Raw genomic sequence first — 25,548 nt, 5'->3', positions numbered from 1 at the left:
GAGACCGCTATGTCATCTGGGTAATTTCGCAATGCATCCTGGGAACAGGAGATGGCGGCAGCCGCGCGCGCATCGCCAGAGCTTTGCTGGATTGGATCCCGGCGGGTGAGTATATAACTATTTTTTATTTTAATTATTTTTTTAACATGGATATGGTGCCCACACTGCTATATACTACGTGGGCTGTGTTATATACCGCGTGGCTGCTATATACTACCTGGCCAGTGTTAGATACTATGTTGGCTGTGTTAGATACTAGGTGGGCTGTATTATGTAGTGCGTGGGCTGTGCTATATATTACGTGGCCAGTGTTATATACTGCGTGGGCTGTGCTATATATTACGTGGCCAGTGTTATATACTGCGTGGCCTGTGTTATATACTACATCGCCTGTGTTTTATGCTGCGTGGCTGCTATATACTGCGCGGGCAGTGTTATATAGTACGTGGGCTATTATATACTGTTTGGGCTGTGCTACATACTGCGTGGCCACTGTTATATATTGCGTGGCCTGTATTAACGCATCGGGTATTCTACAATATGTATGTATGTATGTATATAGCAGTCACATAGTATATAGCACAGGCCACGTAGTATTTGTCTGCTATATACTACATGGCTCCTATATACTACGTGGCCTATTGCAAAAAAACGTATTAACTAAATACCCTGTGTTTTTTCATTTTTTGACTAGCACTTGCTTATTTACTGTGACTTTTTTACAACAGAGTATTTTTTGACCTCTCTGTGCGCTTTTGTGTCTTCAAGTTCTTTGGTGGTGTGAACAGGTTTCTACAGACTTGTTCACTGTGCAAGTAGCCCATGTGTTTTTGGTTATATACTATGTGGCTGCTATATACATACATACATATTCTAGAATACCTGATGCGTTAGAATCGGACCACCATCTAGTTAACCATATTTAATAAGAATAACAACATTAAGAAAGATCTTCAGACTGTGTATATGACGTGCGTTACACACCCTGCCCTGCTGAGACACTTTCAGATTAATTATGACTGGTAAAGAACTAAACCTGTTTGTGTCTTTCTTAGGGAGAAGGTGGACAGGTTGTGCTTTGGAATCAGCCGGACCCAGTGGGAGACGTGCAGCTGCTAAGGTAATGTTACTAGACAAATCTAAAATAAAATGAATATAGTACCGTACATCTGTAAAAAGTATTATTCCTGGCTACTGGAGACTTTTCGGGGTATTCGGTAACATCTGTATCGATTACCCAGAGGGAATGTCATGAGATTCCACATTGCACTGTGGTGTATTCATAGTTTTATGAGTAGTGTTGAGCGATACCTTCCGATATCGGAAAGTATCGGTATCGGTTGGGATCGGCCGATATTCAAAAAATATCGGATATCGCCGATACCGATACCCGATCCCAATGCAAGTCAATGGGACCAAAATATCGGAATTAAAATAAACCCTTTCTTTCCTTGTAGGTTCATTCTACATCAAGGAAAACAACTAAGAATAATGTAGGATGTATTGTGGGAGGTGGCGGAGACATTAAAGGCAATGAGGTTTAGCCCAATCAAATAGAATAGCATGTTTTTTTTTTTAACGACGTTCAGAGTGAAAAAGATATTGAGTATGTAAATTTTTTTTTTATTTTGTCAGATATTGATGTTTCACTATTCCACGCCCTTCCCCTTCTTTTTTTTCTTTTTTTTTTTTACTTTTCCCACACTTTCATCTTCATCATCATCAGCATCTTTGACATCAACTTCTTCTTCACCTTATTCATCTTCTTCTTCATCTTCTACCTATTTTTTTTTTTTTATTACATTCTTCATATTCATTTTATTCAACTATTATTATTCTTCCTATTCTACATATTCTTTTTATTCCACTGTTATTATTCTTCCTATTCTACTTCTTCATCATATTCTCATTTGTGACAGGCATTCCCGTAGTTGTTATCTATAAAAGTTGGAAGATTACACCTTCCGTTCTGCCAGTCACAAAAGTTACATTTGTCCGCGTTCAGTTTGGCCTGCAGCATCAGGCTTTATCCAGGGGCACCACGAGGAAGAACGGACTCGCCCCTATACACTGCTTAGTCTTCTTCTGCATATAATTTAGATAATATCTTTTGCTCTGATATTAAGTCTTATGCTTAATGTTCTTCTGCTCTTTGTTCTGCAGCCTCTTGTTCTTCTGCTTCTCGGTCTTCCATGTCGTCGTCTCCAGGGTCGTCGTCTCCAGTGTCGTCATCTCCGCCGTCGTCGTCTCAGCCGTCGTCGTCTCCGCCGTCGTCGTCTCCGCCGTCGTCATCGGGGTGGTCTTCCGGGTCGTCGTCGTCGTCATCGGGGTGGTCTTTCGGGTCGTCGTCATCGGGGTGGTCTTCCGGGTCGTCGACTTTAGGGTCTTAAACTTGGAAATGTAGCAGAAGGTACAAGAAGGCTGAGAAAATGCCAAGAACCAGCTGATGGAACTGGAACTCGGATGGCTACCCGAAGGTTCAAGAGCCTATGGAACTACCGAGGACCAGCTGACGTTACTGGAACCCGGTTACTAAGCAGGAGGTACCCGTGCTAAAAAGCACTACCAAGGACCGCCTGGCGTTGGCGGAACTCGGATACCCAGAAGGAGGCACCTAAGCCAAAGGCTCTGCCCGGAACCAGCTGACGTTACTGGAACCAGGATGGGGAGCAGAAGGTACAAGAGCAAAAGACACTGCCGAGAACCAGCTGACGGTACTGGAACCCGGATGGGTAGCCGAAGGTCCAAGAGCCAATGGAACTACCGAGGACCAGCTGACGTTACTGGAACCAGGTGGTGGACCCGAAGGCCCACAGGAGAGGAGAGAACAGCTAGGCCGCGAGGCAGCCGCAGTTACCGAACCCCAACAGTCCTACAGGGGGAGCTGGGCCTACTGGCACTACAGAACCAGCCTTGACTACCAGTTCACGCAGCCCACATAGGAAGCTCCTAAACTGGAGGCACCCTGGAGTTGGCTAACCCGACCGCACCACGACGGGGCAAGCATAGGCGTCTCAGCGAGTTTGACACACCCCGGAAACAGCTGACGGTGCTGAAACCAGGCTTGGCACGAGGGAGTACCTGTGACAAGAACACTGCCGAGAACCAGCTGGCGGTGCTGGAACCCAGATGCGTTGCCCCAGTGTGCAAGAGCCAATGGCACGACCGAGGACCAGCTGGCGGTGCTGGAACCCGGTTACTAAGCTGTAGGTGCCCGCGCTTAAAAGCACTACCAAGGACCGCCTGACGTTGGCGGAACTCGGATACCCCGGAGGAGGCCCCTAAGCCAAAGGCTCGGCCCGGAACCAGCTGACGGTGCTGGAACCAGGTGGTGGACCCCAAGGCCCACAGGAGAGGAGAGAACAGCTAGGCCGCGAGGCAGCCGCAGTTACCGAACCCCAACAGTCCTACAGGGGGAGCTGGGCCTACTGGCACTACAGAACCAGCCTTGACTACCAGTTCACGCAGCCCACATAGGAAGCTCCTAAACTGGAGGCACCCTGGAGTTGGCTAACCCGACCGCACCACGACGGGGCAAGCATAGGCGTCTCAGTGAGCTTGACACAACCCGGAAACAGCTGACGGTGCTGAAACCAGGCTTGGCACGAGGGAGTACCTGTGACAAGAACACTGCCGAGAACCAGCTGGCGGTGCTGGAACCCAGATGCGTTGCCCCAGTGTGCAAGAGCCAATGGCACGACCGAGGACCAGCTGGCGGTGCTGGAACCCGGTTACTAAGCTGTAGGTGCCCGCGCTTAAAAGCACTACCAAGGACCGCCTGACGTTGGCGGAACTCGGATACCCAGGAGGAGGCACCTAAGCCAAAGGCTCGGCCCGGAACCAGCTGACGGTGCTGGAACCAGGTGGTGGACCCCAAGGCCCACAGGAGAGGAGAGAACAGCTAGGCCGCGAGGCAGCCGCAGTTACCGAACCCCAACAGTCCTACAGGGGGAGCTGGGCCTACTGGCACTACAGAACCAGCCTTGACTACCAGTTCACGCAGCCCACATAGGAAGCTCCTAAACTGGAGGCACCCTGGAGTTGGCTAACCCGACCGCACCACGACGGGGCAAGCATAGGCGTCTCAGTGAGCTTGACACAACCCGGAAACCGCTGACGGTGCTGAAACCAGGCTTGGCACGAGGGAGTACCTGTGACAAGAACACTGCCGAGAACCAGCTGGCGGTGCTGGAACCCAGATGCGTTGCCCCAGTGTGCAAGAGCCAATGGCACGACCGAGGACCAGCTGGCGGTGCTGGAACCCGGTTACTAAGCTGTAGGTGCCCGCGCTTAAAAGCACTACCAAGGACCGCCTGACGTTGGCGGAACTCGGATACCCAGGAGGAGGCACCTAAGCCAAAGGCTCGGCCCGGAACCAGCTGACGGTGCTGGAACCAGGTGGTGGACCCCAAGGCCCACAGGAGAGGAGAGAACAGCTAGGCCGCGAGGCAGCCGCAGTTACCGAACCCCAACAGTCCTACAGGGGGAGCTGGGCCTACTGGCACTACAGAACCAGCCTTGACTACCAGTTCACGCAGCCCACATAGGAAGCTCCTAAACTGGAGGCACCCTGGAGTTGGCTAACCCTACCGCACCACGACGGGGCAAGCATAGGCGTCTCAGTGAGCTTGACACAACCCGGAAACAGCTGACGGTGCTGAAACCAGGCTTGGCACGAGGGAGTACCTGTGACAAGAACACTGCCGAGAACCAGCTGGCGGTGCTGGAACCCAGATGCGTTGCCCCAGTGTGCAAGAGCCAATGGCACGACCGAGGACCAGCTGGCGGTGCTGGAACCCGGTTACTAAGCTGTAGGTGCCCGCGCTTAAAAGCACTACCAAGGACCGCCTGACGTTGGCGGAACTCGGATACCCCGGAGGAGGCCCCTAAGCCAAAGGCTCGGCCCGGAACCAGCTGACGGTGCTGGAACCAGGTGGTGGACCCCAAGGCCCACAGGAGAGGAGAGAACAGCTAGGCCGCGAGGCAGCCGCAGTTACCGAACCCCAACAGTCCTACAGGGGGAGCTGGGCCTACTGGCACTACAGAACCAGCCTTGACTACCAGTTCACGCAGCCCACATAGGAAGCTCCTAAACTGGAGGCACCCTGGAGTTGGCTAACCCGACCGCACCACGACGGGGCAAGCATAGGCGTCTCAGTGAGCTTGACACAACCCGGAAACAGCTGACGGTGCTGAAACCAGGCTTGGCACGAGGGAGTACCTGTGACAAGAACACTGCCGAGAACCAGCTGGCGGTGCTGGAACCCAGATGCGTTGCCCCAGTGTGCAAGAGCCAATGGCACGACCGAGGACCAGCTGGCGGTGCTGGAACCCGGTTACTAAGCTGTAGGTGCCCGCGCTTAAAAGCACTACCAAGGACCGCCTGACGTTGGCGGAACTCGGATACCCAGGAGGAGGCACCTAAGCCAAAGGCTCGGCCCGGAACCAGCTGACGGTGCTGGAACCAGGTGGTGGACCCCAAGGCCCACAGGAGAGGAGAGAACAGCTAGGCCGCGAGGCAGCCGCAGTTACCGAACCCCAACAGTCCTACAGGGGGAGCTGGGCCTACTGGCACTACAGAACCAGCCTTGACTACCAGTTCACGCAGCCCACATAGGAAGCTCCTAAACTGGAGGCACCCTGGAGTTGGCTAACCCGACCGCACCACGACGAGGCAAGCATAGGCGTCTCAGTGAGCTTGACACAACCCGGAAACAGCTGACGGTGCTGAAACCAGGCTTGGCACGAGGGAGTACCTGTGACAAGAACACTGCCGAGAACCAGCTGGCGGTGCTGGAACCCAGATGCGTTGCCCCAGTGTGCAAGAGCCAATGGCACGACCGAGGACCAGCTGGCGGTGCTGGAACCCGGTTACTAAGCTGTAGGTGCACGCGCTTAAAAGCACTACCAAGGACCGCCTGACGTTGGCGGAACTCGGATACCCAGGAGGAGGCACCTAAGCCAAAGGCTCGGCCCGGAACCAGCTGACGGTGCTGGAACCAGGTGGTGGACCCCAAGGCCCACAGGAGAGGAGAGAACAGCTAGACCGCGAGGCAGCCGCAGTTACCGAACCCCAACAGTCCTACAGGGGGAGCTGGGCCTACTGGCACTACAGAACCAGCCTTGACTACCAGTTCACGCAGCCCACATAGGAAGCTCCTAAACTGGAGGCACCCTGGAGTTGGCTAACCCGACCGCACCACGACGGGGCAAGCATAGGCGTCTCAGTGAGCTTGACACAACCCGGAAACAGCTGACGGTGCTGAAACCAGGCTTGGCACGAGGGAGTACCTGTGACAAGAACACTGCCGAGAACCAGCTGGCGGTGCTGGAACCCAGATGCGTTGCCTATTAAAGATTGTCTTCCTAGAGCCCCAACTAGCGGTGTTGGAGCTAAGGGTAAGCAGGGGGAGCAGAGTGTAGGCCGAAGCCTGCACTGGAGGCAGCTTTGTGTCTGTGTTGCGTTTGCAGGACACTTTGCCGGCTACACAGTGGGGGGAACAGCTGGCGTTGCTGAACCCCACTAACACAATGGCGTGTGTTTTTCTCTGTGCAGCTAGCACTTGCGGTCAAAAACTAGCGATGTTAGAGCCCGTGTTGAAGCAGGAGGAGGAGGAGAGGAGCAGAGTGTAGGCCGAAGCCTATTTGAACCAATTTCAAAGGAAACCTTTAACCCCCCCTCAGGTGTTACAAAGTACAAGAGACACACCTTGTGCAGTATTAATGCTGCACAAGTGAAAGGTTGCTCTATTAATTTGTCTACTTGCACACGCTGAATGAAAGACGTACACAATTTAGCCCATTCTACAGTCAAACTGTAGTGGATGCGTGACTTGGCTTTTTAAGGAGACGCAGCACAGGTGTCCCAAATAACGCCTTGGTGCTTGGCGCAGCTTCCTGAGCGTTGTTATTTGCTGTACAGGAGTCTGCGCTCTTGTGTTATCCCTTGGCAATGCCCTGTTAGAGCTGCCCGTCTTATGACCTCATTTCATGTTGGCCGGTGCGGTTAACGATGGCCATAAATCCCAGACCCACAGTGCCTTTTCATAAAGTCACACTGCGGTGCTGTGATTCGTGGCCTTGAGCAGTAAATATTTTGGCCGCTCACACACGTCCTTACACCTGCTTCAGACTGGGCGGCCTCTGCTGATCCCTTCTCGCATGCCGCGGCCATGAGGCTGCACAGTCTGAAGAAGGCGGAAGGAGATGAGTTAAGACAGGTGAAGATATGCACTGCTCGTGCCCATCAATCACACCCTCGCAGTCAAAATAAGACAACGAGGAGCATTGTTTCAGGCAGGGCGGACGCACAGGCGCAACAAGCCAACCAATGATGTCAGAAGACGGGAAGCACTACCAAGGGGGGTGCTGCGTATCATTAGAAAGGAAAGTCACACCTCAGGGACAGTGGAATGGTCTCAATGAGACACATTTTGTAGGTTTTGAGTTCCACGTGGGCAAGGACAAAAAGTCAGCCACCTTGTACAAATGCAGCAGTACTGCTGTACAAGGTGGCTGTTATACATAGAAACACCTGGGGGTGGGGGGCAGGCTCCCTTCAATTTCAGTTCATGTGCCTGCGTGGCGTTTGCAGGACACGTTGCCAGCTACACAGCAGGGGAACAGCTGGCGGTGCTGAACCCCACTAACACATTGGCTGGTGTTTTTCTCTGTGCAGCTAGCATGTCCGGGCAGAAACTGGCGTTGTTTGAGCCCAGGGTCAGCAGGAGGAGGAGAGGAGCAAAGTGTAGGCCGAAGCCTGCACTGGTGGCAGCTTTTGGTCGGTTGTGCCAGCGTGGCTTGTGCTGGACACGTTGCCGACTACACAGCAGGGGAACAGCTGGCGTTGCTGAACCCCACTAACACATTGACTGGTGTTTTTCTCTGTGCAGCTAGCACTTCCGGGCACAAACTAGCGGTGTTTGAGCCCAGGGTCAGCAGGAGGAGTAGAGGAGCAGAGTGTAGGCCGAAGCCTAGTTGAACCAATTTCAAAGGTTACCTTTAACCCCCCCCTCAGGTGTTGCAAGATACAAGAGCCACACCTTGAACAGCATTAATGATGCACAAGTCAAAGGTTGCTCTATTTAATTTTGCTCCTTGCACACGCTGAATAAAACACGTACACTATTTAGCCCATTATACTGTCAAACAGTAGTGGAGGCGTGACTACTAGTCTTTTTAAGGAGACGCAGCACAGGTGTACAAATTTACACCTAGGTGCTGTGCGCAGATTCCTTACCGTTGTTATTTGCAGTACAGGAAACTGCGCTCTTGTGTTATCCCTTGGCAATACCCTGTTAGTGCAGGCCGTCTCATGACCTCATTTCATGTTGGCCGGTGCGGTTAACGATGTCCATAAATCCCAGACCCACAGTGGCTTTTCCTAAAGTCACACTGCGGTGCTGGGATTCGTGGCCTTGTGCAGTAAATATGTTCGCCGCTCACACATGTCCTTACACCTGCTTCAGACTGGGCGGCCTCAGCTGATCCCTTATTGCATGCCGCGTCCATGAGGCCGCACAGTCAGAAGAAGGCGGAAGGAGGGGAGTGAAGACAGGGGAACATATGCACTGCTCATGCCCATCAATCACACCCTCGCAGTCAAAATATGAGACAACAGGGGGCGTTGTGTCGGGCAGGGGGGACGCACAGGCACAGCCAGCCAACCAATGATGTCAGGAGACGGGCAGCGCTAACAATGGGGGTGCTGCGTGTCATTAAAAAGGAAAGTCACACCTCAGGGACATTGTAATGGTCTGTAATGAGACACATTTTGTACTTGTTGAGTTCCACGTGTGCAAGGAGAAAAAGTCAGCCACCTTGTACAAATGCAGCAGTACTGCTGTACAAGGTGGCTGTTATACATAGAAACACCTGGGGGGGTGGGGGGGCAGGCTCCCTTCAATTTCAGTTCATGTGCCTGCGTGGCGTTTGCAGGACACGTTGCCAGCTACACAGCAGGGGAACAGCTGGCGGTGCTGAACCCCACTAACACATTGGCTGGTGTTTTTCTCTGTGCAGCTCGCATGTCCGGGCAGAAACTGGCGTTGTTTGAGCCCAGGGTCAGCAGGAGGAGGAGAGGAGCAAAGTGTAGGCCGAAGCCTGCACTGGTGGCAGCTTTTGGTCGGTTGTGCCAGCGTGGCTTGTGCTGGACACGTTGCCGACTACACAGCAGGGGAACAGCTGGCGTTGCTGAACCCCACTAACACATTGACTGGTGTTTTTCTCTGTGCAGCTAGCAGTTCCGGGCAAAAACTAGCGGTGTTTGAGCCCAGGGTCAGCAGGAGGAGTAGAGGAGCAGAGTGTAGGCCGAAGCCTAGTTGAACCAATTTCAAAGGTTACCTTTAACCCCCCCCTCAGGTGTTGCAAGGTACAAGAGCCACACCTTAAACAGCATTAATGATGCACAAGTCAAAGGTTGCTCTATTTAATTTTGCTCCTTGCACACGCTGAATAAAACACGTACACTATTTAGCCCATTATACTGTCAAACAGTAGTGGAGGCGTGACTACTAGTCTTTTTAAGGAGATGCAGCACAGGTGTCAAAATTTACACCTAGCTGCTGTGCGCAGATTCCTGAGCGTTGTTATTTGCTGTACAGGAGTCTGCGCTATTGGGATCCCTTGGCCATGCGCTGTGAGCGCTTCCTGTCTTCTGACCTCATTTAATGTCGGCCGTTACGGTTAGCGATGGACATGAATCCCAGACCCACAGTGTGTTTTCAAAAAATCACACTGCGTGGCTGGGATTCGTGGCCTTGTTCAGTAAATATGTTTGACGCTCACACATGTCCTTACACCTGCTTCAGACTGGGCGGCCTCATCTGATCCCTTATCGCCTGCCGCGGCCATGAGGACACCCAGTCTGAAGAAGGCGGAAGGAGATGAGTGAACACAGGCAAACATATGCACTGCACATGCCCATCAATCACACCCTCGCTGTTCAAAAAAATAAGACACAGAGGGGCGTTGTTTCGAGCAGGGCAGACGCACAGGCGCAGCCAGCTAACCAATGATGGCAAAAGACGGGCAGCGCTAACAAGGGTGGTGCTGCGTATCATTAGAAAGGAAAGTCACACCTCAGGGACAGCGGAATGGTCTCAATGAGACACATTTTGTACGTGTTGAGTTCCACGTGGGCAAGGAGAAAAAGTCAGCCACCTTGTACAAATGCAGCAGTACTGCTGTACAAGGTGGCTGTTTTACATAGAAACACCTGGGGGTGGGGGGCAGGCTCCCTTCAATTTCAGTTCATGTGCCTGCGTGGCGTTTGCAGGTCACGTTGCAAGCTACACAGCAGGGGAACAGCTGGCGGTGCTTAACCCCACTGACACATTGACTGGTGTTTTTCTCTGTGCAGCTCGCATGTCCGGGCAAAAACTGGCGGTGTTAGAGCCCAGGGTCAGCAGGAGGAGGAGAGGAGCAATGTGTAGGCCGAAGCCTGCACTGGTGGCAGCTTTTGGTCAGTTGTGCCAGCGTGGCTTGTGCTGGACACGATGCCGGCTACACAGCGGGGGAACAGCTGGCGGTGCTGAACCCCACTAACATATTGGCTGGTGTTTTTCTCTGTGCAGCTAGCACTTCCGGGCAGAAACTGGCGGTGTTTGAGCCCAGGGTCAGCAGGAGGAGGAGAGGAGCAGAGTGTAGGCCGAAGCCTGCACTGGTGGCAGCTTTTGGTCAGTTGTGCCAGCGTGGCTTGTGCTGGACACGATGCCGACTACACAGCAGGGGAACAGCTGGCGGTGCTGAACCCCACTATCACATTGGCTGGTGTTTTTCTCTGTGCAGCTAGCACTTCCGGGCAGAAACTGGCGGTGTTTGAGCCCAGGGTCAGCAGGAGGAGGAGAGGAGCAGAGTGTAGGCCGAAGCCTGCACTGGTGGCAGCTTTTGGTCAGTTGTGCCAGCGTGGCTTGTGCTGGACACGATGCCGACTACACAGCAGGGGAACAGCTGGCGGTGCTGAACCTCACTAACACATTGACTGGTGTTTTTCTCTGTGCAGCTAGCAGTTCCGGGCAAAAACTAGCGGTGTTTGAGCCCAGGGTCAGCAGGAGAGGAGCAGAGTGTAGGCCGAAGCCTAGTTGAACCAATTTCAAAGGTTACCTTTAACCCCCCTCAGGTGTTGCAAGGTACAAGAGCCACACCTTGTGCAGCATTAATGCTGCACAAGTAAAAGGTTGCTCTATTTGTTTTGCTCCTTGCACACGCTGACTAAAACACGTACACTATTTAGCCCATTATACTGTCAAACAGTTGTGGAGGCGTGACTTGTCTTTTTAACGAGACGCAGCACAGGTGTCAAAATTTGCACCTAGGTACTGGGCGCAGATTCCTGAGCGTTGTTATTTGCTGTACAGGAGTCTGCGCTATTGTGATCCCTTGGCCATGCGCTGTGAGCGCTTCCTGTCTTCTGACCTCATTTCATGTCGGCCGTTGCGGTTAGCGATGGACATGAATCCCAGACCCACAGTGTGTTTTCAAAAAATCACACTGCGTGGCTGGGATTCGTGGCCTTGTGCAGTAAATAGGTTTGCCGCTTACACATGTCCTTACACCTGCTCCAGACTGGGCGGCCTCAGCTGATCCCTTATCGCCTACCACGGCCAGGAGGCCGCACAGTCTGAAGAAGGCGGAAGGAGATGAGTTAAGACAGGCGAACATATGCACTGCTCGTGCCCATAAACCACACCCTCGCTGACAAAATAAATATGACAACGAGGGGCGTTGTTTCTAGCAGGGCGGATGCACAGGCGCAGCCAGCTAACCATGATCACAAAAGACGGGAAACGCTACCAAGGGGGGTGCTGCGTATCATTAGAAAGGAAAGTCACACCTCAGGGACAGTGGAATGGTCTCAATGAGACACATTTTGTACGTGTTGAGTTCCACGTGGGCAAGGAGAAAAAGTCAGCCACCTTGTACAAATGCAGCAGTACTGCTGTACTAGGTGGCTGTTATACATAGAAACACCTGGGGGGGTGGGGCCAGGTTCCCTTTAATTTCAGTTCATGTGCCTGCGTGGCGTTTGCAGGTCACGTTGCCGGCTACACTGCAGGGGAACAGCTGGCGTTGCTTAACCCCACTAACACATTGGCTGGTGTTTTTCTCTGTGCAGCTAGCACTTCCGGGCAAAAACTAGCGGTGTTTGAGCCCAGGGTCAGCAGGAGGAGGAGAGGAGCAGAGTGTAGGCCGAAGCCTGCACTGGTGGCAGCTTTTGTTCTGTTGTGCCAGCGTGGCTTGTGCTGGACACGTTGCCGACTACACAGCAGGGGAACAGCTGGCGGTGCTGAACCCCACTGACACATCACCTAGTGTTTTTTCTGTGTAGACAACACTTCCAGGTGGCAACTGACAGTGTTGAAACCCAGGGAATCAAAGAGGAGCAGAGTGTAGGCCGAAGCCTGCAGTGGAGCAAGTTGAAAGGGAACCTTTAACCCCCCCCCCCCCAGGCATTTGTTGCTGAAAGAGCCATCTTGTACAACAGTAATACTGCACATGGAAAATGGTGGCTCCGAAAATTATGCTCCTTGCAAACGCTGAAGTACACACTCATATAATGTGTCCCCTCACACCGTCAAACCATCCCGGAAGTGGGACTTTCCTTTGTAATGTGACACAGCACAGCCGTCATTCCAACCCCCTTGGTGCCGGGCGCCACCTCCTCAACGTTGTTTGGTTCTGTCACGGAGCCCGCACTGTAATGTTATCCCTTGGCCATGCATAGTTAGCGGTGCCCGTCTTCTGACATCATGTAGGTGTCAGGCTGGCAGTGCCTGTGCGTCCAAGCTGCCCGAGATCCAACCTTGCAGTGTCATCTAATGTAGTCCCACTGCGGGCCAGGGATCCATGGGCATGCGCAGTGCATATCATCGCCTCTCACTCACCTCCTTCCTGCTTCTTCAGACTGTGCGGCGTCACGGCCGTGGCATGCTATTAGGGATCAGCTGACGCCGCCTAGTCTGAAGAAGCGTGAAGAAGGGGAGTGAGAGGCTAGTATATGCACTGCGCATGGCCATGGATACCAGGCCCACTGTGGGATCACATTAGACGACACTGCGAGGTGTGATTTCGGGCAGCGTGGACGCACAGGCGCAGCCAGGACGACAACAAATGAGTCAGAGGACGGGCAGCGCAAACTGTGCATGGCCAAGGGATAACATAACAGCGCAGGGTCCCTGACGGAATCAAACAACGCTAAGGAGGCAGCACACGGTGCCAAGGGGGTAGCAATGACGGCTGTGCTGCGTCACATTACAAAGGAAAGTCCCACCTCCGGGACGGTTGGACGGTGTGAGGTGACACATTACATGAGTGTGTAGTTCAGCGTTTGCAAGGAGCATAATTTCAAGAGCGACCTTTCCCTTGTGCAGTATTAGTGCTGCACATGGTGGCTCTTTCAGTAACAAACGCCTTGGGGGGGGGGGGGGACAGGTCCCCTTACATTTTAGTTGTGCCAGCGTGGCGGTCGCATGACACGTTGCCGGATACACAGCTGGGGATCAGCTGACGTTACTGAACCCCAATAACAGAGGAGCGACTGTTGACTGTGCACACAGCACTTCCAGGCACCAACTGGCGGTGTTAGAGCCCAGGGACAGCAGGAGGAGCAGATTGGAGGTATTGCCACACACACAGCTGGGGATCAGCTGACGTTACTGAACCCCAATAACAGAGGAGCGACTGTTGACTGTGCACACAGCACTTCCAGGCACCAACTGGCGGTGTTAGAGCCCAGGGACAGCAGGAGGAGCAGAGGAACAGAGTGTAGGCTGAAGCCTGATTGGAGCAAGTTGAAAGGAAACCTTTAACCCCCCCCCCCCAAGACGTTTGTAGCTGAAAGAGCCATCTTGTGCAGCACTAAGGATGCAAAAGGAAAAGGTTGCTCTTTTAATTATGCTCCTTGCAAACACCGAAGTAAACACTAAAAATGTGTCCCTTTATACCGTTAAACCGTTCCGGAGGTGCGAATTTCCTTCGTAATGGGACACAGCACAGCTGTCATTCCTATCCCCTTGATGCCGTGCGCTGCCTCCTCAGCGTTGTTTTAAGCTGTCACGGAGCCTGTGCTGTTCTGTTAGCCCTTGGCTATGCCCAATTAGCGCTGCCTGTCTTCTGACATAATTTGGTGTCAGGCTGTCAGTGCCTGTGCGTCCACGCTGCTCCAGATCCCACCTCGCAGTCTCGTCTAACGTAATCCCACTGCGGGCCTTGGAACCATGGGCATGCACAGTGCATAACCTCGACTCTCACTCCCCTCCTTCCCTCTTCTTCAGACTGTGCGGTGTCACGGCCGTGGCATGCTAGGGATCAGCTGACGGCGCACAGTCTAAAGAAGGCGGAGGGAAATGAGCGAGAGCCCGAGGGGAAGATATGCACTGCGCATGCCCATGGATCCCAGGCCCGCAGTGTGACTCAATCAGAAGACACTGCGAGGCGGGATCTCGGGCAGCGCGGCCGCACAGGCGCAGCCAGCCTGACACCAAATTATGTCAGAAGACAGGCAGCGCAAATAGGGCATGCCCAAGGGATAACAGAACAGCGCAGGCTCCGTGACAGCTTAAAACAACGCTGAGGAGGCAGCGCATGGCACCAAGGGGGTAGGAATGACTGCTGTGCTGCGTCACATTACGAAGGAAAGTCCCAGCTCCGGGACGGTATAACGGTATCAGTGAACACATTTTATAAGTGTTAAGTTCTGCGTGTGCAAAGAGCTAAAAAAAAAAGAGCTACCTTTTCCTTGTGCAGCATTACTGCTGCACAAGATGGCTCTTTCAGTAACAAACGACGGGGGGGGGGGGACAGGTTCCCTTACATTTAGGTTGTTGTGCCAGCGTGGCGGTCGCAGGACACATTGCCGGCTACACAGCTGGGGATCAGCTGACGTTACTGAAACCCAATAACACTGGGTCGTATGTTTTTACTGTGCAGCCTGCACTTCTGAGCCGCAACTGGCGGTGTTGGAGCCCAGGAATAGCAGTTCAGGTGGTAGAAAGATGAACACAGCAGGAGACCTGGATGACACCCAATTACTTAATCAGGCAGAGGAGTGGCAAATTCCTGCGAGATCCAGGCCTGGTTCATTTTCAGGAAAGTAAGCCGGTCAACGTTATCGGAGGATAGTCGCATGCGACGGTCTGTTAGTATACCACCTGCGGCACTAAAGACACGTTCCGATAAGACACTAGCCGCAGGGCAAGCCAGCACCTCCAATGCATACTGGCTTAGCTCTGGCCATGTATCCAGCTTAGAGACCCAAAACTTGAACGGGGAAGAGCCGTCTGGGAGTACAGTAAGAGGGCAAGCCATGTAGTCTGTCACCATCTGACGGAACCGTTGCCTCCTGCTGACTGGAGCCGCCGGTGATGGTGTAGACATTTGGGGCGGGCACACAAAAGTGTGCCAGAGTTGTGCCATACTGGGCTTGCCTTGGGCAGAGGCACTGCTTCTGCTCCCTCTTTGGGCAGAGCCTCCCCCACTGCCTCGACGCACTGAGCTGCTTTGTAAAGCACTAGCAGCACTCCTCTCAGTTGGACAGGAGAAGATGATGGAATTCACCAGTGTGTCGTGGTACTCCCGCAATTTACGCTCCCGGGTCAACGCAGGGATGAGGTTTTGGACGTTGTCCCGGTAGCGAGGATCGAGGAGGGTGAACACCCAATAATCAGGCATGTTGAGAATGTGGTCGATGCGGCGGTCGTTTCTCAGGCACTGCAGCATGAAATCCACCATGTGCTGCAGAGTGCCAACTGGCCCAGAAACGCTGTCCCCTGCTTGAGACATGATCTCTGCCCGCTCGTCATCACCCCACCCTCGCTGTACACACTGACCACTGGACAATTGTGTCGCTCCCTCCTCTGGACGGAGCTCTTCCTCCTCCATTGACTCCTCCTCATCCTCCTCACAAATTGGCCCCTGCGTACCCCTTTGTGAGGAACCACGTGGCGCTGACTCTCCAGAAGCTGATGGAAAAGGTGACTCCTCATCCTCCACCTCTTCCACCACATCATCCCTTAACCCTTGCAAAGTTTGCTGAAGCAGGCAGATAAGGGGGACAGTCATGCTGACTAGTGCATCATCTGCACTTGCCATCCGCGTGGAATAATCAAAAGGACGCAAAACCTGGCAGACGTCCTTCATAGTGGCCCACTCTGTGGTTGTGAAGTCTGATCGGCGCTGACTGCGACTTCTTTGCGCCTGATGCAGCTGGTACTCCATAACTGCTTGCTGCTGCTCACACAACCGCTCCAACATATGTAACGTGGAATTCCACCGGGTAGGTAGGTCACATATGATGCGGTGTTCCGGAAGGCGGAATCGGCGCTGCAGAGCAGCAATGCGGGATCTGGCCAAGCTGGAACGCCGCAAGTGAGCACACTCTAGGCGGACCTTGTGCAGCAGGGCATCAAGATCCGGATAGTCCCTCAGAAAACTCTGCACAACCAAATTGAGCACATGTGCCAGACATGGGATGTGAGTGAGGTTGCCAAGGGCCAAAGCTGCCACCAGATTTCGGCCATTGTCACACACTACCATGCCTGGCTGGAGATTCGCTGGCAGTAACCACACATCGCTCTCCTGCTTGATGGCATTCCAGAGCTCCTGCGCTGTGTGGCTTCGATGCCCCAATGAAACTAGTTTCAAGACGGCCTGCTGACGTTTGGCCACGGCTGTGCTCATGTCGGTCATAGGTAAACGTTCACGGGTCCATGTGGAGGTGGACTGTGACGGATCCTGCAGAGAGGAATCAGAGGAACTGGTGTAAGAGGAGGAGTCGATGCGTACAGACTGGATTCCTGCAATCCTTGGAGTGGGCAGGACACGTCCTGCGCCACTCGCACGATCTGTACCTGGCTCAACAACATTAACCCAATGGGCAGTGAGGGAAACATATCGCCCCTGTCCATGCTGACTGGTCCACGCATCGGTGGTGAGGTGGACCTTGCTACTGACGGCGTTCAGTAGCGCATGTTTTATGTTTGCCTCAACATGCCTGTGCAGGGCAGGGACAGCCTGCCTGCTGAAGTAAAAGCGGCTGGGCACCTTGTACTGTGGGACTGCCAATGCCATCAAGTCACGGAAGCTGTCAGTCTCCACCAGCCTGAACGAGAGCATTTCCAGGGACAACAGTTTGGCAATGCCTGCATTCAGAGCCTGTGCTCGGGGGTGGTTGGCCGAGAATGCCCGCCTTTTCTCCCATGCCTGGACTACCGATGGCTGTAGAGTAGACTGGGAGTGTGAGGATGACTGGGAAGGTGGTGCTGTGGGTGGAATTACACTAGGTCTCTGGACAACAGTGGAGGAAGAGGCAACACGAGATGAAGAGGTGGTAGCTGCCGCTGTTGGTTGGCCTACGTCTTCACTGTGTTTCTGTAACTCCACCGCGTGCCTGTTCCGCACATGTTTCCACATATTTGTGGTATTGAGGTTGCTGACACTTTTACCTCTTTTTACTTTCTGATGACACAGCTTGCATTTGACAAAACAAATGTCATCTGCAACTGTGTCAAAAAAGGACCAGGCACTGCAAGTCTTGGGAGCACCCTTTTTGGCTTTGGAAAGAGACAGGCTCCTAACGGGTGCCAAAGTGGAGGCTACAGGCTCCGCAGTCTTCCCCCTCCCTCTCCCTCTTTGGCCCGTAAGGGGAAGCTCTTCCTCAGAGCTGCTCCCACCACCTTCCTGTTCCTCACGCCACGATGGGTCAAGGACCTCATCATCTCCACTACACTCTGCCACCAACTGCTCCTCCTGGGTAGTCTCGGCAGCACAGTACGCATCAGAAAGCGGCACCTGAGTTTCATCATCAGATGCGTACTGCGCTGTGGTCACTGGAGGCACTGGCCCACCTGCCTCTTCAGAGTCAGAGAGATAAAGCTTTTGGGCATCACTGCACACTGCCTCTTCTTCCATTTCTCCAATGCTGCTTGGCTGGCCCCCTGTTTCCAAGCCAAGAGATTCAGAGAACAGAAGTAGAGACGGCTCCTGTCCTGGGCTCTCTGACTGCCTGGCCAATTTGGCAGGTGGTGAAGAGACAGATGGCTGCTCTCCAGTGCTCTGTGCCTGAGAGGATGTGGCACTAACTGAAGTCGATGCCGAGGCGTTAGCTGCCATCCACCCGACAACGGCTTCAATTTGGTCTTCACGTAGCAGCGGTGCACGGCGCTCTCCGACAAAGCTGCGCATGAAGGACTGTTCCCTGCTGAAACTGAGTGACGACGAGTCACCGGCGCCCGCAGCAGGCACAGAATCACCACGTCCTCTCCCTGCTCCTTTCCCTGCTCCGCGCCCACGCCCACGTGCCTTACTCCCTGCCCTCTTCATCTTGGTTGACAGATAAAGATAAGCAGAAAAGTACTAAGGCCTTAGTGTGCTTATTCCTGAAATGCTCCTCCTAACAGGTGTAAGAAACACTAATGTTGTAAATTGTGGACTAAACTTTATTATTTTTCAAATGTGGCCTACACAAGTGTTAAGTTGTGTTTGGTGAACTTAACTTTTTTTTTGGTGCAGATCGGGCTACAGAGCTAGTTTAAATCACACGGAGACCGTCCAGACAGCCGTAAACGGCGCTGCAAGGCCAAAAAACCCTCCTCTCGGTTATCCTATATAGTGTTTTTCCACTATTTAGCTGGATACGAGTGGAAAGACACTAATAGGAATTTTTTTTTTCAAATTTTAAACTGGCTGCACTATTTGAAAAAAAGGAAATTGTTTTTCAAGGTATGAGGCAGTAACGCACCCTGAGCTGAATCCAACCGGCTATGGCTGCACACAGACTACAGGGCGAGCTGGGCTCACACGGAGACCGTGCAGACAGCCGTAAACGGCGCTGCAAGGCCAAAAAACCCTCCTCTAGGTTATCCTATATAGTGTTTTTCCACTATTTAGCTGGATACGAGTGGAAAGACACTAATAGGAATTTTTGTTTTTCAAATTTTAAACAGGCTGCACTATTTGAAAAAAAGTAAAATTTTTCTCTAGGTATGAGCCAGTAACGAACCCTGAGCTGAATCCAACCGGCTATGGCTGCACACAGACTACAGGGCGAGCTGGGCTCACACGGAGACCGTGCAGACAGCCGTAAACGGCGCTGCAAGGCCCAAAAACCCCCCTCTAGGTTATCCTATGTAGTGTTTTTCCACAATAGAGCTGGAGACTGGTGGAAAAACACTAATAGGAAATTTGAGAAAAAATGTGCAGCAGGCTGCACTAAGAGCAAAAAAGGACAACTGTGTGAGGCAGTGTGAACCCCCCCTGAGCTGAATACAACTGGGTATATGGCTGCACACAGACTACAGAGTGAGCTGCACACACACACACACACAGAGACCTTGCAGAACGCTGTTAAAACAGCGCTGCAAGGCAAGAGCAAGGTGAACAGTGAAGAACACACAGCGTTTTGCTAAATTAGCCTTTGGAAAGGAAAATAAAGCAATTAGCTAGCTCGACTGGCCCTCAGTTAGAACACAGCGTCCTGTCCCTAACTGAAATCACAGCAGAGTGAGCGCAAAATGGCGGCAGCGTTTTTTATAGTGCAGAGTGACATCATTTCAGCAGCCAATCCAAGCCTTGCCAGTACTTACATGCCCACCATGCTAAACAGGATGTGCCCACACTTCCAATCATTCCTCATTGGTTGCTGCGTTCAGTTTGAATTCTGGGAACTTCCGATTCCGGTATCCGATACGCGGGAAGTATCGGAATTCGGTATCGGAATTCCGATACCGCAAATATCGGCCGATACCCGATACTTGCGGTATCGGAATGCTCAACACTATTTATGAGTATTCATAATTTGGTTATTGCTGATGTATCTAAATATTTGCACGAATAAAAAGTTATATACATTTAGTTTATTCTTCCATTATACATTTTTTTTAACGTTTATGATAGAGATACTCCTCAGTGTGCCCAATTAATGTGGTATATATTTAAATAAAAATAGAATTATACTTTATTATTGATATTATTTTTTCCAAGACCTTTTCTTTATTATCATCATCATCGTTAATATTATTACATCAGCAAAAGTGTAATGATTTATTGTTATTTTTTGAAGCCATCTTCAAAAAAATGAACTATTAAAGGGAACATGTTAGGTCTGATAATGCTACTAATGTGCAGATATAGGGTTAATCTGCATGTAAATAGCATTATGAAGGTGCCCAGCTGCAGGAGTGAAAGTGCGTAGAAAATGAGCTTTATTTCTCTCTGGAGCTGCCAACTTTCAGGCATACAGGTGTGCCAGGAGCAATTATAGTGCATCAGTGCGAAACCGGCTGTTAGTTAGTGCCGGGGCGTGCTTACAGCTGCGGATCTCAGTGATATGAGCGGTGACTGTAATCCCTCTGGGCACGCCTGCATGACTGAAAGCCGGAGGCTCCCAGGAGAAATAAAGTTCATTTTCTTCTGGTTGCTGCACTTTCAGTACTGCAGCCACGCACTTTCATAACACTATTAACCTACAAATTAACCCTATATCTGCAGGTTAATAGCTTCGTTAAATCTGACAGGTTCTGTTTTGAAGTGAAACTTTTCAATAGTTATCCAAATGCACCTTTTTTATATAAATAAAGCCTAAAAAGCTTTTCCTATACCTATAAGTAATAAATCTATATTTGATGGTGGCTTCACTGCTGGGACCCCCAATGACCCGGAGGTCAGGAGCCCTGTGCAAATACATCTGCTACCTTGACATGTTAAATAATGGATTTGTGAGGGTTTCAAGTTAGGATTTGCAGAGAATCTCTCAAGGAATAATATCCAAAGCAGTTAAGTAATGGCAGCAGAGGGTGTAAAAATTCTAAAATGTTACTTTTAATAGGTAATTTTAAATTAATATATAACATTTAATACCGACAGTATAATATAGAGAAAAGAAAACTGTGCAAATTTCCCATCAGAAAGGGGTTACGCTGTTGTAAGATAGAACAAGCTTCTCTTCAAAGCCGAGGGAAGACCAACTAAATAGAATTAATATGGAGGAATAATATTGCAAGGATTATCAAACTAAGGAGTCTAGATCCTCTACTATAGGAATTTTGATTCAGCTCCAGTATCTAATATGTCAGGCTTAAACCCAGTGAGGAGTATACAAGACTGGGGGCGAGCAAGATATCACAAATGAGGAGCACATTTGGGGGAAATGAATAATACAGATGACAATGGTCACAGAGTTCCCCAAACGTACTCGAAACGTCCTTACATTAGAATGCGCATACCCACCATGGTGGGTTAGTAAATGTGAAAAGGAACGTTCTCGCCAATTCAGGAGTCGGTCATCAGTGGACTGGCTTTGGGGGTATAGCAGGTCATCCTGTGTAGATGTCCAGGGAAGAGGATCAGAAATGGACCTTACAAAGCCCCATATTGGCTGTAATATCCAAGTACCCCTTCAGCTCCCGCCCTAACAAGGGTAGTCCGCAGCTAGCCCTATTATATGTGCCCTGCACTCTCCCTAGACGCTTCCCATGTGTCCCGACAATTTTCTTCAAAAAAGAGACTTCAGGGGACCACTACACATGGCGAAGGAGGAATCTATAGTAACTAGGTCATTTAGTTGGAGCTACTCCTGTCTTTGCTATCTTTTCAACAAAGCAAAGAGTTTCACATTAACCACATGGTACTTCCAGCAAGGTCTCAGAGGTAAAATACTTGTTTTGCTGCTCATTTTTCTCCAGATCAATATCCAAAATGTTCTTATGTAATCTTTAAGTGAACCTGACAGCTAATACATGCTGCCCAATCCGTGCTTTCTAGTTGGACATGCATGTACCTGGTGGCTTCTTCCCGCCCGCTGCCCTGAAATGACAGGCTTTTGCCTATACGTGCATGTAGGTACAGACCTGTCAGTCAAGGGCAGCGGGTGGGGACAAGCCGCTGGCTATTAAAGTATTTCTTTTTCTGAATCCCTGCAGCGGTTCAGTGTTAAACATACCTGGCTAAGTTCACACAGTCAGTGCCTGATACCTGCTGCCAATGGATTGGGCAGACAGATTCTCTTTAAATTCTTTGTGATGAAATAAGCCATTCATATTCACCCCATCACCGCGAGGACCTCTGCTTCCGTATAACAAAAAGCTAGATAGTTTGTTGAATGAATTATGAGATTCTGTATTCATCTGTACATGGTGAATCAAATGTATTGAGCCAACTACTACTTATGTTGAGGGGTAAGTGGCTTATTCCAGTCTCCCAATCAAATTTTAAACAGTAATTCCCTTTATTTTTCTGTAGTTGCTCTGTGTGCAGCTGTCTTGTAGCCGCCTTGTACGTTTCTGGAGAGGAAACTGATTACACATTTGTATTTTTTTTTTAAATGGAGCCCACATCTTCATGTCTGTGGAAATAGTTTTGAAGGATCTTTACAGGTAGCCACTTGTAGTTTCTTTGATACTATTTTCACTTCAAAGCCTTGTAGTGTACCGAAGCGACAGCTCTTGAGAACATTACATTCCTTCATAGTCAAAGAAGTCAATGTCTGCTTCTTATCAGTCCGCTATCTGATTTTTCCCTTTATACTTGATAGCATACGTTTACATCTTTTTGATATAAGAATACATATGTGAGGTCAGTAGTGTAAGTCTTAACTCGAGTTCCTGGAAATATGTTAGAATCAAGCTTATTCCTAGTGAAAAAAATATATGTATGTTCTCATTTGATTATTATCTATTAGGTTGAGTGACATATTCTCCAGGCCAGTGCTGTTTACTTCACATCAAACACGAGTTTGTACAGATCTTTGTAAGGGTAAGTCCCCCCTATAGTAATAACAAGCCCCAGAGAAATGTCCACTCTAACATCCTTTTGTTATATATTTATCTGTTTTCCCATTTTTATTTGAAGCCTACTTTCGCCGAATTTATGGCTCTTGTAGACAAGCCAATAATTTAGGAACGAGCACTTATGGAAACGCTTATTCCCCGACTATTGGCCCCTTCTATGCAGTCAGGCCGACAATCACCCAAAAATGGGCATTATGTTCATTGGGTGTAATAATAATTAAGCAAGCTTAAAAATAATAATCATTATGGGCAGGACATCACCAAATGTAAATAGGTATGAGATTTTATGGGCACAGAACAAACATACTAACGATCGTTCTGTGTGCAACCCTCCCGATCGGTATGTGGCTGATTTGTGGCTGTTTAATGGCATGGATAATCCTGTCTACGTGGGTCCTTAGCTTAGGATTGGAAGCCAACTTCCATTACTGGTTTTATGGGTTTCACTCACTTGTCCAGCTCATGCGAATATGGAATGGAGGAGATAAAAATAGAATAAAATCTTGTCCTTTATTAGTGCATCATAAAAACAAGCTGACGCATTTCAGGCAGTACTGCCCTTAGTCATAACATAATAAAAACACATTACAACACGATATATAAAGGCACATAACAAAAGGCTACAACCAATCACAATACATGTCAATTAACCATATATCAAACCCCTGAGTACCCATTGGACAAAGTCACACACAATCTGCCCAACCTGAGTGTTATACAAATGTTATAGCCACTAAGTCTATATTCAATATTGAAAATGCAAATTGTAAAAATATAAAAATACCCTTTGCCAATATATGTAAATACATAAAATACCCATAAATGTGTGTGTCTTTGTCCAATGGGTACTCAGGTGTTTGATATATAGTTAATTGAAATGTGTTGTGATTGGTTGTAGCCTTTTGTTATGTGCCTTTATATATATTGTGTTGTAATGTGTTTTTATTATGCTATGACTAAGGCTACTTTCACACTAGCGTTTTCTGCAATCCGTGACAATGCGTCGTTTTGCAGAAAAAACGCATCCTGCAAAAGTGCTTGCAGGATGTGTTTTTTCCCCATAGACTTGTATTGACTAAGCATTTGCGACGGATTGCCACACGTCGCATCCGTCGAGCGACGGATGCGTCGTGCTTCTGCGGACCGTCGGGAGCAAAAAACGCTACATGTAACGTTTTTTGCTCCTGACGGACCGCTTTTTCTGACCGTGCATGCGCGGCCGGAACTCCGCCCCCACCTCCCCGCACCTTACAATGGGGCAGTGGATGCGCCGGAGAAATGCATCCGCTGCCTCCATTGTGCAATGCGCTAAACGCTAGCGTCGGAATCTCTCCCCGACGCATTGCGACGGGGAGATTCCGACGCTAGTGTGAAAGTAGCGTAAGGCCTCTTTCACACTTCCGTCTTTTTCCACCCGTCGAAATCCATAGATTTTTGAAAAAACAGGATCCTGCAAATTTTTCTGCAGGATCTTGTTTTTTTCCATAGACTTGTATTAGCGACGGATGGCCATCCGTTTCATCCGTCGTGCACTGGATCATTAGCAAAATAGCGGTCCGTCGGGAGGAGAAAACATTCAGAGGAACGTTTTTTCTGCACGTCTGAAAATCGCTCAGCGACGGGTCCTCAGCTGTCCGTCGTTGGCTATAATGGAAGCCTATGGAAGCAGGATCCGTCGCTGACCGTCAAACACAGGAATCCAGCGACGTATCCCGTTTTTTCATTCTGAGCATGCCCGGAAGGATTTTCTAGTCCGGGAAAAATCTCTCTCTCTCCCTCCCAATCTTTTTACAACATCCGTCAATACGTCGCGCCAACGCATCATGACGGCCGTCTCAAGACGGAAGTGTGAAAGAAGCCTAAGGGCAGTATTGCCTGAAACGTGTCCGCTTGTTGTTATGATGCACTAATAAAGGACAAGATTTTATTCTGTTTTTATCTCCTCCATTCAATGTTTGCATGAGCTGGACAAGTGAGTGATTTGCATTTTCACCTGGGAGTCGGCCAGCAGGAACTTGGTGGTGATCCGTGCTCTGCACATGTCTATTGAGAATTGGACTCTAATACGTCTGGTTGGGTGAGCTGATGAAATCCTAGTATTTGCATGGTTTTATGGGTGTAGTCTCCTTGACCAGCTAGTTCCCAGTCCATTATGTGAATGACTGTGTCCACAGGAGTCTATTAGGAACTTTGGTTTTGGTTGACCAATAAGTCAGAAAGTGATTGTAATTTACAATAATTGATGGATAGAGACAGGAAGACATAATTTAGTGTAAAAGGGACATTATTTTCTCACTAAACTAAAGGTTCCCACACACATTAGGTTACAATTGGTCAACCAGTTAATATATATGGGGAGATTGCATGGATTTGTGCTTGATTCTATGCTGAGATTGTGGGTAAACACTCAACTCAATAATTAGGAGGGGTGACCACATATTTATGGCCAAGTACTGTATGTAGGAATGATATGTAACATTGGTAAGTAAGAGACAAAATCAATGCAATTAGTGGGGTTATGTAATGAAGACAACACGCTGGTCTACTGAACAACATGGGTCCAACTTCTCTAATCCCCCGAATAAAGTGCTGATACACCAATGAAACCATGTTTAGGCAATAGATTTCCAGCAAGTGATGCAAATAACTAGCGATTATTCAAAAGCATGGCGGCCTCTGAACTGGTTGGATGCTCTCGGTCCACCTTAGCAGGAGTGGTGTGCCCTACGTGGGTATATACATGGGAATTGATGTTGTGAGACAACTC

At 50.1% G+C, this 25,548-nt stretch overlaps 1 protein-coding gene across 5 annotated transcripts in view; it reads left to right on the top strand.

Moving 5' to 3' along the window:
• Positions 1–25,548, top strand: part of TBC1D5 (TBC1 domain family member 5) — an 811,132-nt gene that overhangs the window by 47,828 nt on the left and 737,756 nt on the right. For 3 of the 5 annotated variants that reach the window (XM_069729958.1, XM_069729960.1, XM_069729961.1), the window contains one exon: positions 1,056–1,120. The gene's annotated coding sequence lies outside the window, so the exon portion shown is untranslated. Of the gene's footprint in view, positions 1–1,055; positions 1,121–22,672; positions 22,747–25,548 lie in introns of all 5 variants that reach the window. The other 2 variants (XM_069729963.1, XM_069729962.1) reach the window with 1 other exon arrangement.

This window comes from Ranitomeya imitator, chromosome 6 (genome assembly GCF_032444005.1).
Source record: "Ranitomeya imitator isolate aRanImi1 chromosome 6, aRanImi1.pri, whole genome shotgun sequence".
Lineage (NCBI taxonomy): Eukaryota > Metazoa > Chordata > Amphibia > Anura > Dendrobatidae > Ranitomeya > Ranitomeya imitator.
This window is presented reverse-complemented; position numbering and strand designations above follow the sequence as displayed.